This window comes from Macaca mulatta, chromosome 6 (genome assembly GCF_049350105.2).
Source record: "Macaca mulatta isolate MMU2019108-1 chromosome 6, T2T-MMU8v2.0, whole genome shotgun sequence".
NCBI lineage: Eukaryota > Metazoa > Chordata > Mammalia > Primates > Cercopithecidae > Macaca > Macaca mulatta.
The window spans coordinates 103,161,125-103,167,179 of NC_133411.1; the positions used below are offsets into that span (position 1 = coordinate 103,161,125).

Here is a 6,055-nt window from a genome sequence, read left to right on the forward strand (position 1 = left end):
GCAGTTAAAGTGTGGGCAAGAAGAGAGCTGAGACCGCCACCCGCTCCACGCTATTTCCCCAAAAGCTCACCCTGACTCAGACTTTAGCCTGTCACTCTGGCCATGATTGTGTCTTCAGAGTTGAAGTGCACTACAAAGAGCGATGAGCCAGAGGATTTGGCAGCATTCACTTCTAGTTTCAAAGCCCTAGCAGGGATGTAGAGGAGGCAGACCTTGGAGTAAGGACTTTAAGGAGTCCTAGTTCTAGAGCCTGTGAGATCAAAACAGCAAATTACCAAACTTAGAAATAGTTAGAAGGAGGGAAACAGAGAGAAAGATTACCTAGGTTTATTGATTCCCTACCAACTGTTAGATACTGCTAAATGCTAGCTGTACGTGCATGTGTGTGTTTATAATTTGATCTTTTCAGCAACCTTGTAATGTAGGTATTATGCTTTATAGATGAGAAAAATGAGACAGGTAGGCAATTTGCTCAGAGTCAAAGAGAAAATACACACTACTTCTACTCACATTGCATTGGCCAGAATAAGGAGGGGTTGGTAAACAGTAATAATATTGTGTACCATATAGTGTATGAGGGCTGGTTGGCCGGTTGAGCCCATCCATTGCAGAGGCTTCTCAGTGTCCTTAGTCTCAGAGGTGAGCCAGAGGAATGATAGAGGTCCTCCTCAGGCCTAGACCAATGACATACGTACCACTTTGAGCTATTACTGATCTACTTAAAAAATATTGAATTCTAGATATTGTCAAGTGATGTTCAATTTTGCTGTAATTGATTGATTCAGTTCTGCTTTCATTAGCTTTTAGTCAATTAATGTCAGCATTTGGCTCATTTCTTCTGTTTTGCTGCCAAAGGTGCTCCTATTTTAATCATATTACCACTCTCCTTTTTGATGTAAAATCTCATCCAGAATCATGGTGTAGAAAACAGACAAAAGCAGGCCTGCTCTTATTAAACAGGGCAGCTCCACCCAGTCAGCCTTGCCCACTGCTACCCGGCCCCTCCACACACAGTGTGGTCCTTGAGACTCTTCCGTAGGCTCCCAGGGCCTTAGAACTTAATTTTTTTAAATGCCAATTTAAAAAAGAATAATAATGCCGCTCATTCTTGATATTCTTGATAAAGAGGATGACTTTTTTTCACCCCCTGTGCCAAGTTGCAGAGCAGTCCTGCTTAACAACAGCAATACCATCTCATTAATAATCAGAAACAGGGAAGATGGTGTAGATGCCATGTTAAAGACTGTTCCGAAGCAGGCCACTGAGCTCATATCAAATAATAAAGTCCTCTGAAATGTGGCAGCTTGAAAGCATTTACATATCATCTATCTCATGGAATCCTCACATTGTACTTATGCAGGTGGCTAGTAGCTCCATTTTTCTAGAATGAGGAAACAGGATTAGAGATGTGAAGTGACCTACCAGGGGCCATATGGAAAAAGCCTGGCTTAAAGCGAAGCCAGTTCAAAGGACAGCAGGGCTGATGGAAACAGAGAATACCTCCACTAAAGCCCTCAGCTCCAGCTGTCTTGAGCAAACCCTGTCCTTAGACTTTCCATTCAAGAGGACCAATGCTCTCCTTTTTTATTTAGCCAGTGGAGTCAGTCTTCAGAGAGAGTACTGTATTACCATATGACAGACGACTATGGGAGGGAGAAATGTATGCCAGACTCTGTAGGAACAACTCAAGCAAGTTGAGTGACCGTAGCTGCCCTTGAACTTCTAGAACTGTGGATCCTGAAGAACATTCTAGGTGCCACGAGGACTGATCACATGTTTCCAATTTTCCCTCCCTCAGGCATTTATTTCACAAGATACTGCTGCCTAAGGTAACCTGAGCATGTTTCCAGTTCTTGTAGCCTTACAGAACCCAGGGAATCCACCATCTCCGTCCTTCCTCAGTAGGTGACAGGGCCCATCTCACTGCTCTCTAGCCAGTCTTCTCTATTCCTGTTGCTTTTTCCTTTGCTCGTGTCAACAAGGAGGTAAGTCACCATGACATATTTCTTAAATTTGTATTTCTTTCATCACTAATGAGACTGAACACATGCACTGAACATATATTAATTCGCTGTTTTTGCTTTGTGTTTTCTCTTTTGAGAATTATATGTTTATGTTTCTTGTCCATTTACTGGAGAATCACGATTCAGTTATATAAAAATTACCTATAACAAGAGAAAGCAATGAAATTTCTTTAAAATGCAAAATGTCACAGTCAGTAAAGCTCTACTATTTCAAAGAAAACCCACAGATGTGTCGATAAATCATGTCAATTTTTTAAAAATCCAGATCTATACCTGTTATGGTGAGTCATTTGAAATATCAGAATTTACTAGATAGAATTTACTAGATGTGTCAATCTGAACACACTAAAGCAAACCTTCATTTAGGAGGCTTTATTTTATTTATGGCTCCCTCTGCCACAGCTGTTTCACGAAGAAAGAATGAATTATCCAGCCAGGAGTGAACATGATCTTTGCATATGCCTAAAGAAACGATAAAAATATTGGGATGAAAAATAGGTAGATTTGTTTATGGTTATTTTTTGAAGGACCATGGTGTTATGCTACTAAATAGTGGTCTTGCCTTAGCTATGATGAATATCTAAATAGTAATTGCAATAACTAAACATGGGAAAAATAACTTTTTTAAACCTTAGTTTCTAGAGGGTTAGTGGATTTTATTATATTGAAATTAAATGAGCTATGATACAGAGGAGAAAAGGAAAGAAACGAATAACTTTCTCGATGAAGTTCTGTAAAGTATACACAATTGGGGCCTGAAAAGAGAAACTCATTTATGCTCATCCATACATGGCAGTGTGAAATTGACAGAGTTTGGCTTAAGTGAAGTCTGTGGTTCTAGGAATGCTTGCAATTTATTGGAAAATTAGATTGTAATTACGGAAGAAATGACTCAAATGGTCTTCAGGTCACCACAGCTTTTCTTTTTTTTCCTTTCCCAACTCTTCCTAAGAGACACTTCTCCTTATCTCAATTAAAATTATGGGTTTGAACTAAGTGGTGGGAAGTGGAAGAAAGAGACAATATCTTACCCCTATAAATCTACAACACTCCCTTGGCTACCCTGGTGCTTAGAAATGCTGACTTTATCTGTCCTTAAGAAGCTAGACCATAGGAGGAACCCTTGGTTTTATTTACAAAGCTATCTAAAGAATGAATAAATCAAGTGTTTAGAGACCCTTTGAGATAAAGAAATACTAGTTATCAAATTGAAGAGAAGGGCAACAGTTTAGGCATAAACATTTTAAAATGCAAGATAATCTAAGCCTTTGTAAAATTTTAAGAGTAGTCTTATAGGCAGGTTTAGGGAAATAATTAAAAAGACCTCTAGGCCAGGAACAGTGGCTCACACCTGTAATCCCAGCACTTTGGGAGGCCAAGGCAGACAGATCATGAGGTCAGGAGCTCGAGACCACCCTGGCCAACATGGTGAAACCTCATCTCTACTAAAATACAGAAAATTAGCCTGGCGTGGTGGTGCGTGCCTGTAGTCCCAGCTGCTTGGGAGGCTGAAGCAGGGGAATTGCTTGAACCCAGGAGGCGGACGTTGCAGTGAACCAAGATTGTGCCACTGCACTCCAGCCTGGCGACAGAGCAAGACTCCATCTCAAAAAAAAAAAAAAATGACCTCTATGCTAAAAACAAGTTTTGATCACTCATCTGGACTTGTTTGGCTCCAAGGGTTATTCTGTAAGTTTTGTTTTTCCAAGCAGAGACTCTCATTTAACTACATGACTGTGGTGGCAGACACTCCTAGTAGCCCACCCAAAATCCTCTCACCTTTTCTTCTTTACTAACAGATGCTGATTTGTTTATGCATACCTCAGCAAAATACCTAGATAAAATACCCAGCCTCCCCTACATACTCCATTTCAGGTGACTGTGTTATTATTTTGTCTTATCCATTCAGATGTAGGTAGAAGTTTCTTCATAGAAATATCCAGAAAAGCCTTTTTTAAAAAGTAGAGAATCAGCTGAAATCCACCTTTGTTCTTCACTCACTGTCCTGTAACACAGATACCTGGAGATGGAACAGGCATCTTACAACCATGAGGATGAAATCCACTCACTAAGAATGCTAGAATAGGAAGACAGAAGGAACCCCATCCCCACTGACATCTTGGCACTGCCTCACAAGCCCTGGACTGCCTGCATAAGGCATCTTCATACATGAGGAAAATAAACACCTTACTTTACTTGTTTAACAAACTGTAGTCAGCCTTCTGTTATCTCCAGCTAAAAGAAATTCTAAAAGATAGCATTACAGATCAAGCCATAAAGAGATAATTCATTTCAAATATGTGTTCTCATGTGATAATTTTTTTTAGTGAATCCAACTGTTATGGTATTTGTTTAGGAAGTTTTCCTCATCACCTTTTAGTATCTTGTCTAAGAAAATGGCCCATTTCCTTCCCTTGGAGGAAACAGTGTCTCTTATTGTTAATTGTATTAGTTATCTATTATTGTATATCAATAATATGACATATCAACTTAAAACAACACATTTATTAACTCACAGTTTCTGTCGGTTGGGAGTTTCTGTGGGCTGCAATCAAGGTGATGACTGGAGCTGCCATCTCATCTGAGGCCCAGCAGAAGGGAAGGATCTGCTTCTAAGCTCACATAATTGTTCCAGCATTCAGTTCCTTATTGACCATCGGATTGAGAACCTCAGTGTTTTGCTGATTATTGTCTGGAGGCTTCTCTAAGATATGACTAGTTCCTTGCCATATCCTATGGGTTAGAAGCAAGTCACAGGTTTCTCTCACACTCAAAGAAAGGAAATTATGCAAGAGAATGAATACCAGGAGGCAAGGATCATGGAGGCAACTTAGATTACATCTGCCACATTAATGTTACTGCACATTGAAAGTATTTCTATTATTATAATCTTAGGATTTGCATAGTCTGTGTTCTTGAGGCAGGGAAGGAGACATATATCAAGAAAATAACTGGTGGCTGGATAATTGGGAAGAAATTACAGAAGTGACTAGATTCTAGAGATTAGAAAGATTTCGTTCTTCAATGAGCTGAAAATAGGAATATCTCCCAAATAAGGAGATATTCATGAGAAATTAATGATGGCTGAAACTTTCCCTGATGGAAAAATGAATTAGCTTCTGCTCACCAGAAGAAGTGATGCCAAATTCAGGAGAAAGAAGGCAGCCAACATCCTGACCAACAAAGAGACCAAGGCCCGATAACTGGATTCGAATATCGGTGAAGAAGATGATTAAAGGTAGAAAGAGCCTTTACAGTCTGGAGAAAATAGTATAGGCCCAATGGAAGCCCAAAGTTGAGAGACTTTTAACAGAAAGACAAAGGAAAAGGCGTCCTTGGGACTAGGGGTCTGAGCAAGACCTGAGAAGGCCTGAGAGCCACAGAGAAGCACTACAGATATAGCTGAGTTATCTGGGCCTAGCACCAAATATTCTAGAAAGACCCAAAGTACTAACCAGCTCTGACAGCAAGACCAGCCCATCTCTACCTCTGCAGAAGTTTGAGAATCTTTGGCTCATTTTTATTACCTAACTCCCAATCCAGCAGGACTAAGAGTAGGGAAAGAGATCAAGACTGAGTGGTTGGATCAGCCAAAGATGTGAATTCTGGGCTTTTTTGTTTCTGTAGCATTGTGTTAGATTTGGTTTTTTCCTTGGTTTTCCAATCCTGGTGGTAGATCGCTAAACTTTTATAAAATCTGTGTGAGTTTACCATTCTGACTGTTCCCATTCTAAAAGATGAAAATAGAAAACTCAAAGTTTATATCACTCATTTGATCTTTGTAAATGCACTGCTAAATAAAACACCCAAACTATTAAGGTGGTGGGTTTGTTTGTTTGTTTGCTTGTTTGTTTGAGATAGGGTTTCGCTCTTGTTGCCCAGGCTAGAGTGCAATGGTGTGATCTCGGCTCACTGCAACCTCTGCCTCCCATGTTCAAGCGATTCTCCTGCCTCAGCCTCCGGAGTAGCTGGGAATACAGGCATGTGCCACCATGCCTGGTTAATTTTGTATTTTTAGTAGAGATGGGACT

General features: G+C 40.1%; 1 long non-coding RNA gene across 1 annotated transcript; it reads left to right on the top strand.

Annotated features, from left to right (window-relative positions):
* Positions 1-1,798: 1,798 nt before the first annotated feature.
* Positions 1,799-5,839, top strand: LOC114678862 (uncharacterized). Its single transcript, XR_003730460.2, has 2 exons — positions 1,799-1,985; positions 4,543-5,839. It is a non-coding gene; the product is annotated as an uncharacterized LOC114678862 (long non-coding RNA).
* The last annotated feature ends 216 nt before the right edge of the window (positions 5,840-6,055 follow it).